Source organism: Rutidosis leptorrhynchoides, chromosome 2 (genome assembly GCF_046630445.1).
Source record: "Rutidosis leptorrhynchoides isolate AG116_Rl617_1_P2 chromosome 2, CSIRO_AGI_Rlap_v1, whole genome shotgun sequence".
Classification (NCBI taxonomy): Eukaryota; Viridiplantae; Streptophyta; class Magnoliopsida; order Asterales; family Asteraceae; genus Rutidosis; species Rutidosis leptorrhynchoides.
In genome coordinates this window covers 574,130,762-574,141,928 of record NC_092334.1, presented here as the reverse complement: position 1 = coordinate 574,141,928, position 11,167 = coordinate 574,130,762, and the positions used below count along the sequence as shown (strand labels likewise).

At 33.8% G+C, this 11,167-nt stretch overlaps 1 long non-coding RNA gene across 3 annotated transcripts; it reads left to right on the top strand.

Moving 5' to 3' along the window:
* Positions 1–7,693: 7,693 nt before the first annotated feature.
* On the top strand, positions 7,694–10,792 carry LOC139893208 (uncharacterized). 3 transcript variants are annotated; one of them, XR_011774401.1, is made up of 4 exons: positions 7,694–7,902; positions 8,542–8,651; positions 9,553–9,655; positions 9,768–10,792. It is a non-coding gene; the product is annotated as an uncharacterized lncRNA (long non-coding RNA). The 3 variants fall into 3 exon arrangements; XR_011774402.1 differs by having other exon boundaries at positions 8,542–9,655; positions 9,768–9,835; positions 9,977–10,792; XR_011774400.1 differs by having other exon boundaries at positions 8,542–9,655.
* Positions 10,793–11,167: the final 375 nt, after the last annotated feature.

Here is an 11,167-nt window from a genome sequence, read left to right as displayed (position 1 = left end):
ACACCCTAACCTTTAGTTAGGATTTTATTAGACACTTGATTAGAGCTTGAAAAACAAGAAATGAACCCACTTGTGCAGCTGCAAAACCACGACTGAAATGGCAGCAGGAAGCTGAATTTCTTGTTCTTTTTCTCACTTGAAAGAGTGTGTATGCATGTGTATTTTTATTCTTTGGTCAAGAGCATGCATCTAAGTAATTGTGCTATGTTGGAAGCATCAAAAGTGAGCATGGGTGGGCTCTCTTGGAGACCCAAATCTGCCACTCTTATTGTGTGTTTATAAAATGTAGCAATTTTTATAAAACTTGCAAAAGAAACCATATAAATATTTGCTACTTTCATATTTATATAAACCACTTAAAAAAACATAACACAATATAGTTATTTAAACCTATAAATAACTAAATCCATATCATATATAAATTATCCAAATAATTTATCTCAAGTGATGATATTTTAGAAACCCGATTTTCTAAAATCCAAGTGTCGCGTATTTGTTTAATGATCCAATCGTTAAGATCAAATACGTATAAGGTGTAGGTAAGTTTGTTATTGGGTATGACCTGACTTGGATCATAACATATTAGCCACATAAATTTAATATGTCTCTCGGGCATACGAAAAGCCTTCAGTTAATACACTTAATAATATATTTACTTATCATTTAACATAATTAACGAAGTGTATCAATATCTTAATATGATTCATATGTACCTAGTAAGACGTTATAACGATAATCGTTATATATATCGTTTTCGAGTTTCTTAAATTAATAGTCTCATTTTTATGTATATAACTCATTGTTAAAATACCTAATGAGATACATACTTATAATAAAAACATGTTAACTATATATATAACCATATATATGTCATTGTATAGTTTTTACAAGTTTTAACGTTCGTGAATCACCGGTGAACTTGGGTGGTCAATTGTCTATATGAAACATATTTCAATTAATCAAGTCTTAACAAGTTTGATTGCTTAACATGTTGGAAACATTTAATCATGTAAATATCAATCTCAATTAATATATATAAACATGGAAAAGTTCGGGTCACTACAATCTTGCTCCTTATTTATTCTAAATCCTTGCGAAAGGATTTTCTTCATCAACATTCGATCTCAGAAATTCTGAAAATATCATCATAAATATCTTTGATATTTTCGAGAATATTTTCATAACAATTCTTATCTGAAATCATTAATCTCTTCGTGCTATCAGTGTTACATCATATAGAAACTGTTAGTTTCTATATTCTGTAAAATTTCAAGCTTGAAATATGAATGTTATTGAAGTAATGTTGGGAACTGATGCATGAGTTAGTATAATATAATGACACTTGATCAACGTGATTATATTACAGTAAGTCATGCTGAGTTTCTAATGGAACGTGATGATTCACAGATCATAACGTCATCATGTGCCATGTTACACGACTCTTACATTCTACCCAATCTCCAAGTATATCAAGAACATATATTCTTAATAGTTCTATCTTTTCAGATATTCTAGTAATTTGAAAAATCAAGATCGTGCCATTACGATTTCCTTCTAGAACATTAACTATGTTCATTTCAAAATCCATATCTACGAATTCCGGACCATTATTCGCTTGACTTGAAGTCGGGAAGAGGAGACGAAAGTATGGAACTCTTGAATATAAAGAAAATATAAAGCTCGACAACAACACATAAATTACAAACCGTGCATATCAATACGTATTGCCACGTAAAGGCACGGGAAAATTAAAAACACTATAACCCCAAGATAATAGTAGAAGTAAATATAATCCTCCGGTGGTAGATGAAAGAGAAGAATGACAGATATGAAAGTTAAGAGTATATCAAGGATCAGAACTGGATGGAGCATATTAATGAATGCTTTAAAAATATGAATCAGGGGAGAAAGAATGGAAGGTGTGAGCTGTGAAAATAAGAAAACGAAGGGAGTGGATTTATAGTAAAATATCCGACAGAGCAATCGAAATAGATTATTGCATTTAATCAAAGAAGATCTGATTTCCTATATCGCCGAAGAACCAAATCTTATTACGAAGATTTTATTTAAATCCCATGAATTCCGGAAATCAATCATAACTACGTCATCAGTTCCCTCTCTTGCGATAGCTTCGATTATACTCTTCGCGTAATCAAATTTTTTTTTACCTATATTACTCACTGATGATAAAACTATAATTTCTAGCTCGGATACGTCATGAAAACATACTTATTGTCAGCCATGACCATTCCACTCAAATTTCGGGACGAAATTTCTTTAACGGGTAGGTACTGTGTTGACCCGGAAATTTCTGACCAAATTAAAACTTAATCTTTATATGTTCCAACACAATAAGCAAAGCCTGTAATGTTGAGTCTCGAAATGTTTGAACTATTTATATAGATTCATTTAACCTGTGACTATTTCCGACGATTCACGAACAATTGTGTGTAAATAAATATGTAAATATATATACATATATAAATATAAGAGTGCATGTTAAGTTGTATTAATAAAATACAAAATAATCATTTGAATTGAAAATGTAAAATAATGTACAAGATAATTAAGATTAAAATTTATTTATGATTTAAACGAATTCTTATTTTTATTTATTATCATTTTTATGATATTATTTAGTTATTTTATTAGAATTATTATTAATATTATTAGAGTATTTACTATTAATATTTATTAAAAATAAAAATAGGGAATCCCATTCTGTTAGAAGTAACTATCAATTTTTTTTTCTTTTTCTTCACATGAAAATAATTTACGTACTTCATGTCTCCAGTTTGTTACAAGTCTACTTCACAAATCAATTGGAAATCAATTTAACTGTTAAATCATGTACCTAATCACTCTATATAAGTTACAAACTGCAATTTGAGTTGAAAACAAAGAAAACCCAGAAAATAAGCTCGACACTCTGTACATTCATCTTTTTCACCATATTTTGATTTAGAACAAATTTTCAAAATGTAATAATGCAGTCATGTTAGAAATCGTCTATCTAAACTATCTGTAAGTTTTCAATCCTCAATTTTTTCTATTAATTTCTAATTTGAGAGTCAAAGTTTTGGTTTTCAAAGTCAACTAAGTGTTCTTGAATCAAATTCGAGTTTGTTTTGATATCTCCAGTTAATTTGATGATCCATAAAGATTATAGGAATGATTTGCAACACAATTCATGTTGTAATCATAACCTATAACACTCTTAATCTAAAAATCAATTTTTGAGTTCTTGAGTTCTTGAGTTCTTCACAGTGATATACACTAACGTGAATTCGAAACAAATTTCAAAAACTAAAAATGTAGAGTTGTTAGGAATCATTTACTTAAACTTCCTGCAAAATCTCAAGTTCCAATTCTTGATAACGAATTCGAATTTGCGAGTCAAAGTTAAATTGTCAAAAGTCAACTGTTTTGTTCTTGGAGAAATTAGAGCTTGTTTTGATGTTTTAAGTTCAATTGATGATTTCAATAGTTTTTAGGAATGATTTGAAACATGTTTCATGTTGTAAAGATTGTCCAAAACGAACTCAAAATTGAAAACAATTTTTTTTTTCTTGGCTACCAGCAAGCAGTAGGATTTTTTTTGTTTTTTTTCTCATTTTTTTTATATCATGAACACATTTTTATTTTTTGTTTCATGTTTGTTTAGAAGTCCTAAAACCATTTTGATGATTGACTATTAAGAATGAAGTTGTTTGATTGTTTAGATTTTGGTGAAGAAGATGAAGTGGGTTGAAACATGTAATAGATAAGTATTTGGGTTTGTATTATAAATCAGAAAAACTGAAATGGAGGAATAGTTAAGGGTGTTGATGAGTGAGCGAGAGGTCTCGGGTTCGAGCCTGGCTTGGTGCAATTTTTTTAAAACTGACTCCTAAGGTAGTTTTATAGTTTTAAAAATTATTATTATTATTAATATTATTATTATTATCCTTAGGTATTTCTACAATTATTAATTTTACAAAACAAAAGATATATATGTAAATATATTATTACATAAAATATACTAATATTACATAAAATTATGTTTCAACTAATATTATTGATATAACATTAATTAAATATCAAATAAGTATCATAATATATTATAAGAATAATTAATACATAACAAATATATAAACTTAATTGATTTATACTATAATGTGTTAATACTTGATATAGGTTCGTGAATCCGAGGCCAACCCTGCATTGTTCAATGTCGTCATATGTATTTTTACTACAAAATACAGTATTGTGAGTTTCATTTACCTTTTTACCCTTTATATTTTTGGGCAGAGAATACATGCGCAACTTTTATAACTGTTTTACGAAATAGACACAAGTAATCGAAATTACGTTCTATGGTTGAATGATCGAAACTGAATATGCCCCTTTTTATTAAGTCTGGTAATCTAAAAATTAGGGAACAGACACCCTAATTGACGCGAACTCTAAAGATAGATCTATCAGGCCCAACAAGCCCCATCCAAAGTACCGGATGCTTTAGTACTTCGAAATTTATATCATGTCCGAAGGAGGATCCCGGAATGATGGGGATATTCTTATATGCATATTGTGAATGTCGGTTACCAGGTGTTCAATCCATATGAATGATATTTTTGTCTCTATGCATGGGACGTATGATTATGAGAAATGGAAGTATGAAATCTTGTGGTCTATTAAAATTATGAAATGATTCTTTATGATAAACTAATGAACTCGCCAACCTTTTGGTTGACACTTTAAAGCATGTTTATTCTCAGGTACGAAAGAAATCTTCCGCTGTGCATTTGCTCATATTAGAGATATTACTTGGAGTCATTCATGACATATTTCAAAAGATGTTGCATTCGAGTCGTTGAGTTCATCAAGATTATTATTAAGTCAATTATATTTGGATATATTATGAAATGCTTTACATGCCTGTCAACTGTCGATGTAACGAAAGTTTGTCTTTTAAAAACGAATGCAATGTTTGTAAAATTTATCATATAGAGGTCAATTACCTCGCGATGTAATCAACTGTTGTGAATCGTTTGTAATCGATATGGACTTCGTCCGGATGGATTAGGACGGGTCTCTACAGTGGTGGTGGAGGGTGGTGGTCGTGGAGGGAGGTGGGTGGTGGTGGTGGCGGATGGTGGTTGTAGTAGGTAGGGGTTGATGGTGGTGGTGGTTGGTGGAGGTTGTGGTTGGTGGTGGTGGCGGGTAGCGATGGTGGCGGGCGGTGATGGTTAAGGGTGGTAGTTAGTGGTGGTGGTGGTAGTTAGTGGTGGTGGTGGCGGCGGGTGGTGATGATGGAGTGTGGCGGTTGGTGGGGTTGTTGGTGGCGAGTGATAATGGCGGGTGATGGTGGTAGCGGGAGGTGGTGGTGGCGGGTAGTGGTGGTTGGTGGGTGGTGGTTGTGGTGGCGTGGGTAGTGGTGGTGGCGGGTGGTGGTGGCGGGTGGTGGTTGTGGTGGCGGGTGGTGGCGGTGGCGGGTGGTGGTTGTGGTAGGTGGTGGTTGTGGGTGGTTGGTGGTGGTAATGGGAGGGTGGTGGTAGCATGGGTGGTGGTGGTGGTGGCGGGTGGTGATGGTGGAGGGTGGCGGTGGTGGTGGCTGGCGAGTGGTGGTGGCAGGTGGTTGGTGGTGGTGGCGGGTAGCGATGGTGGCAGGTGGTGATGGTTGAGGGTGGTAGATGGTGGTGGTGGCGGGTGGTAGTTGGTGGTGGTGGTGGTGGTGGCGGGTGGCGATGGAGTGTGGCGGTTGGTGGTGGTGGTGGTGGTGGCGAGTGATAATGGCGGGTGATGGTGGTGGCGGGTGGTGATGATGGAGTTTGGCGGTTGGGGGTGGTGGTGGTGGCGAGTGATAATGGCCGGTGATGGTGGTGGTGGTGGTTGGTGGTTGTGGTGGCGTGGGTGGTGGTGGTGGCAGGTGGTGGTTGTGGTGGTGGTGGCGGGTGGTGGTTGTGGTGGCGTGGGTGGTAGTGGTGGCGGGGTGGTGGTTGTGGTGGTGGTGGCGGGTGGTGGCGGTGTCGAACGATAATAGTTCTACAATTGTAGAACACTTTTGGTTCGAACACTAATCACTAATCGCATAGAGCCTAAAAATTTGAAAAGGCCTCAAATATTGAATGATTTGTATATTATGAAAGGATTAACGATGATATATAACTATTGATAATGATATAGTATTCGAGAGTATTGACTAGAAAGAGTTCTAAAATTATTGTTTTCAAAAATGTTAGGAGCATCGTTTAATTTCAAAAATAATTTAAGTATAATGAGTTGACAAAAAAAACAACACTCAATCCTGCACATGCGAGGTATGTGGAAGGTGAGATGTAGGCAATCATTCATCTTCTCTGGAATAGAAAAGAAGTCGTTTCTCTAACCACGAGTCGAGAAAAAAATTTCTCCACCCACAAGAAGAGAAAGTCATCCGTGATTGCTTCCATGAGGAAATGAGTTGACAACTACCACCACCACCAACTACAATTAGTGTTTACAATCATGTTTTGTCATAATTAAATCCTTATTTCAGTAGGGGACTCAACAGTCATTATGTTTTTTTTAATTTGTTGTGGTCCTAACAAGTCCAGTAAACATCAACTAACATTAAAAGAATACTTTTTTCATAATGTTGAAAAGACAACTATACCCTTTTGTAACTCGAGACGGAGCTGAATCCAATAATTTTGGTCTGAAATTCTATTATGAACCCTAATTATGAATAACCTCCATGTATAGAAAATATGAAAATGCCTCATTTTTAGAGATGCCAAAAAGACTCGACCCCGATCGGTAAACCCGAAACACGACACTTTTGGGTTGGGTCCGGGTATTATGGTCGTGGGTTGGGTATGAGGATGATTTTTATGCGGGTTCGAGTATGGGGATAGGTTTAGATACAAAACCGCATACCGGCCCGTATATCCGACCAAAATTTAAATTATTTAATAAAAATAATAAACTTAATAATAATTATTATATAAGCTACATTGTGCTATTGTACTATTTTTCGATATTTATATTTATATTTATATATAGTCATTTAGATTTATTACTCATATTAATAGCAGTGTTGAAACAAATTTTAAATAGAAGAATGGTGTATGAGAATGACTAACAACGGAGCAATTCAATACCCGTGAAAAATTCGGTAACCTGAGAATTACTCCCTCCGTCCCATATTAATAGTCTAGTATTCCATTTTGAGATGCCCCAAATTAATAGTCCAATTTCATAAATAGAAAAGAATAATAAGCTTAAGTTCTATTATTCCCACAATGTATGTGAATATGATTAAAGGAGAAAGAAAATGCAAGGGTAAAACTGAAAAGTAAACAGATAGTACTGACATTTTCCTAAACTGTGTGTTTTTTGTCTTTGGACTATTAATATGGGAGGGAGTAGTAAGTAAACGGGGATGCCCATTTACTAATAAAGAAACCCCATAATTAACCCGACAGTTAGTAAGTAATTGTGGACCCGACGAATATGAATCCAGGTTACATGATTATTAGTTGGATTTGAATATGAAATTACCTAAAACCGGTCCAAACCCGATCCGATATTATCCTAATCAATTTATCTTAAATTTTATGATTTGGGCGGGCTGACCGCCTTGTTTTTTTTCTTTCAATTTTTTGAGTAAAAACTAAAAAAGACTAATTCCTTCCTAAATCACTTTCAACTTTTTCCACTTCCATCCACGTTTACGGTCTAAAATCAATTCAAAAGTAACCTAACCCTAATCTCCATTACCGTCATTCTGCTGCCAAAATCTCAATCAAGAAGAAGTATCAATTCATATTCCGATTTATAATATACAATCACGAATCCTTTCTTATTGGGTTCACTTTTGGAGATAGTTTATATAAGGATAGGAAAAGAAAATGGCTGGACTTCAGAGCGAGCCTCGTAAAGGTATGAATCTCGTGATTACTTGTTATTGTATTTTTTTTAAATATATTCGATTTTTCAATATCAATGATTCAAAAAATGTTTGATACTGCCTTCTTAAAACGTGACCATAAAAGAGGCGGTATTTTGTGCAGAAAGACTCTTTTCTTATTCTGATAACCAATGCCTTTAAATAAGTGTAATTTGTATTTGCATACTTGGTATTGGTTAAAGGTGGCAGTCTATGGGAAAATATCTTTGCTCAAGTTCTAGTACCATGTAGATTTAAGGTTGTGTTTATGTGGATTTTTAGGTGAAACAGATTTTGTGTAGTGAAACTGGAATCCCAGGTCTAGAGTCAAATTAAGGTTGCTCTGAGCCAATTGTCACACTTTTTTATTTTAACAAGTTTATAAGTACGTTATATAATAGAGAACTTTAAATCACTTTCAACCCATCATTACAGGCTTACACCTTCAGGCCCATCACTGTAGGGCCTCTTGCCATCAAAATAAGATAGGAGTAATACAAAACAACAATACTCAAATTTGCGAAAAGTGATGAAATGTGGTAGATGTAAAACGAGAGACTGATAGTCTTATAAGTATACAGAAATTCATTTTTCATTTATCTTCAATTAATGAGATTAGTGATGTTGTACAGCTTCTAAATGAATGTAGAAGAACCCTGGACACTGATTTTAGACGATTCACGGGCAAATTCGTTCATTGCACCAGCGACTGATGATATTAAAGATGACTTTCAGTTAACTTGTAAGTTCATTTCACTCATCATCCATTTCATATCATTTGGTTAGAGATTTTTGAAAAAAAATGTATTGAATTCTTTTCAGGTTTTAAATGACCATTTTGATGATTTTTTTGCCTAGAGTTGGAAAAACATGGCTATACAGCTCTATATAAGAAGAGAACAGCTGAGGGTGGTTTCAAAAGTTGTTCTCTTTTACCTTAAATGATTTGATGGTTTGAATTGGGTTTTTAACTGGTCAAAACGGGTTAGACTAAATCATGAAAAAAAAAAAAGGGAACAATTTAAATGATTGAATAAGTAAAAGAATCTGAAGGGTATTGAAATGCATCAACCTTTTAAGTCAATCGATTACAAAGAAGTTAGATATTAATCATAATAAGTCTTCACCTGTTAATCGTCATCTTCATTTAAACCGAAGCATGGACCGACTGATGTTATTGAATAAATTAGTTCAAAGCCTGTTACTACCGGTATCTAAAATTTACTTTTGAATTTTAGTATATTCTTGTTCTATACTTCCATTTACTTTTATGTGTTTCTATTAGAGGTGGCAAAATGGGTGACTTGGGTAACATAAATGAGTTTCTATCAAATGGGTGATTTTTGTGCTGTTAGAAATGGGTCAGGTTGATTTGATATGCATTTACTTATTTGTATATTGTATTCATGTTTGGCAGATAATCATATAGGCGATTTAGATTTTTTTTAATACTTAGTGTCATATTTTGCTGATTGTTTGCACTTGTAGTAACAGTCGCAACTGTTTTAGTTACGCTATATTAGTTTAATGGCAAGTATAAAGCATCAAAGAGGTGTTCCGCTGATGGCGACTTTCCTGTTGTCATGTTGGGCATGTCGTTTGGCCAATTGTCTGATCATCCTGCCGTTTTCCCTAATGCTCAGATAACCTCCACTGTTGGAACGGGTGCGAGTGATGTCGATTTGCCTACTTTGGTTTCCACTTTTGTCGGCTATTTTCGAATGTAGATTTTGCTGCATCTTCCAGGTTATTATATTGGTTGTATTTCGTTGTTTATATGTTTTATTTAGTTATGTCTTAGTTCTACTCTGATGTATTGAATACCATAGTTATGAATGTTGATCGTCTTACAATGCAGTCGTCGTCCGGTCTGCAGTTCATTTCAGTTTTGTTTAATGAGCCTATTAACAACGGCCACTTCCGAAGGTATTTCGAATTGCCTATTGTTTAGATTTATTTTTGGTTTATGTACCTACAGGTTTATCTGTCACTCATGTTGTGATGTCATTTTTTAGGCACAACGAATGTTATTTCTAATGTAACAACTGCTCCACATTTATCTACTAGGTGGACAAGACGTCAAACAAACCAATGTCATTTGGAGTATTATGATGTTCAGAATGCAGTGGCAGTGGTTTGCAGCAGGCCGTGGTTAGTTAACAATATATTTTCTGACCAAATACCTCTGTTGCGTTACGTAATTTCAGGAAATGATCTATTTCTTCGTGTATGCAGGTATGTTTTAATATATTTCAGTCCCAATACAACCACTATTTACTTTGCATTGTGCATTGTACTCTATTCTTTTTTGTTTTATTTTTCACCTTATGCTATCTGTCTCTAGCCTTATGTATGTATGTGTTACTAATTGAGCAGGTATATGTTCTATTTGTATGTGTGCATACACTATCACATATGACCCATATTTGCATTTGATCATCAGATTGTGACTTCTGACATTTTGTACAGGTGTTTTACTTACTATATACATTAATATACTTTAATGTATATAGTAAGTCGATATAGGAGTAATATACGAGTAAGTTCATGTTCATTATCACAAGGTCAACCTTTTTTAACCTTTTTTTTTTTCAAGTTTGGTTCTACTTAAAAAAGACTGGATGTTTAGATGTTATGTTTACTTTCTGGCTAATATACCTTGTATACTTACTTTAAGTTTAAATTGTAGATAATGTGTCATGTATATGGATATCCATTCTCACCAACTCACTCGGTGACTTTGGGAGCTTTTGGATTGAGAAGATTGCACGATGACCCGAGACTTTCGTTTCATGATTTTGATGCTTTTTATTACTTGTCAAATGTAACCTTACTTTTATGGTGGATAATATATCTTGTAACTTATTGATGTTTAGAACAATTTGAAACATAATTATGTATTTATTTTCTTATTGATGTTTAATAAAATTCATTAGTTACATGTTCATTTTTTATTTCCAAAAATTGTATATATATATATATGTTGAGATATTAGGACCTTTTTAATGGATCCTAATATATGTTTTAGGACCCATTTATATTGTAAATAATTATATTATAGGACTCTAAAAAGGGTATCATTATCTTGGTTAGAATATTAGGACCTTCATTAACAGTCCTAACATGTGTTTTTAGGACCTTTTTTTGTATGTTTTAGGACCCTATTGAAAGGTCGCAATATAGTATTTAGGACTCTATTCGTCCGGTCCTTAATTATTTTATAAGACCCTATTCATGGGTTTCAAAAACTTATTTTAG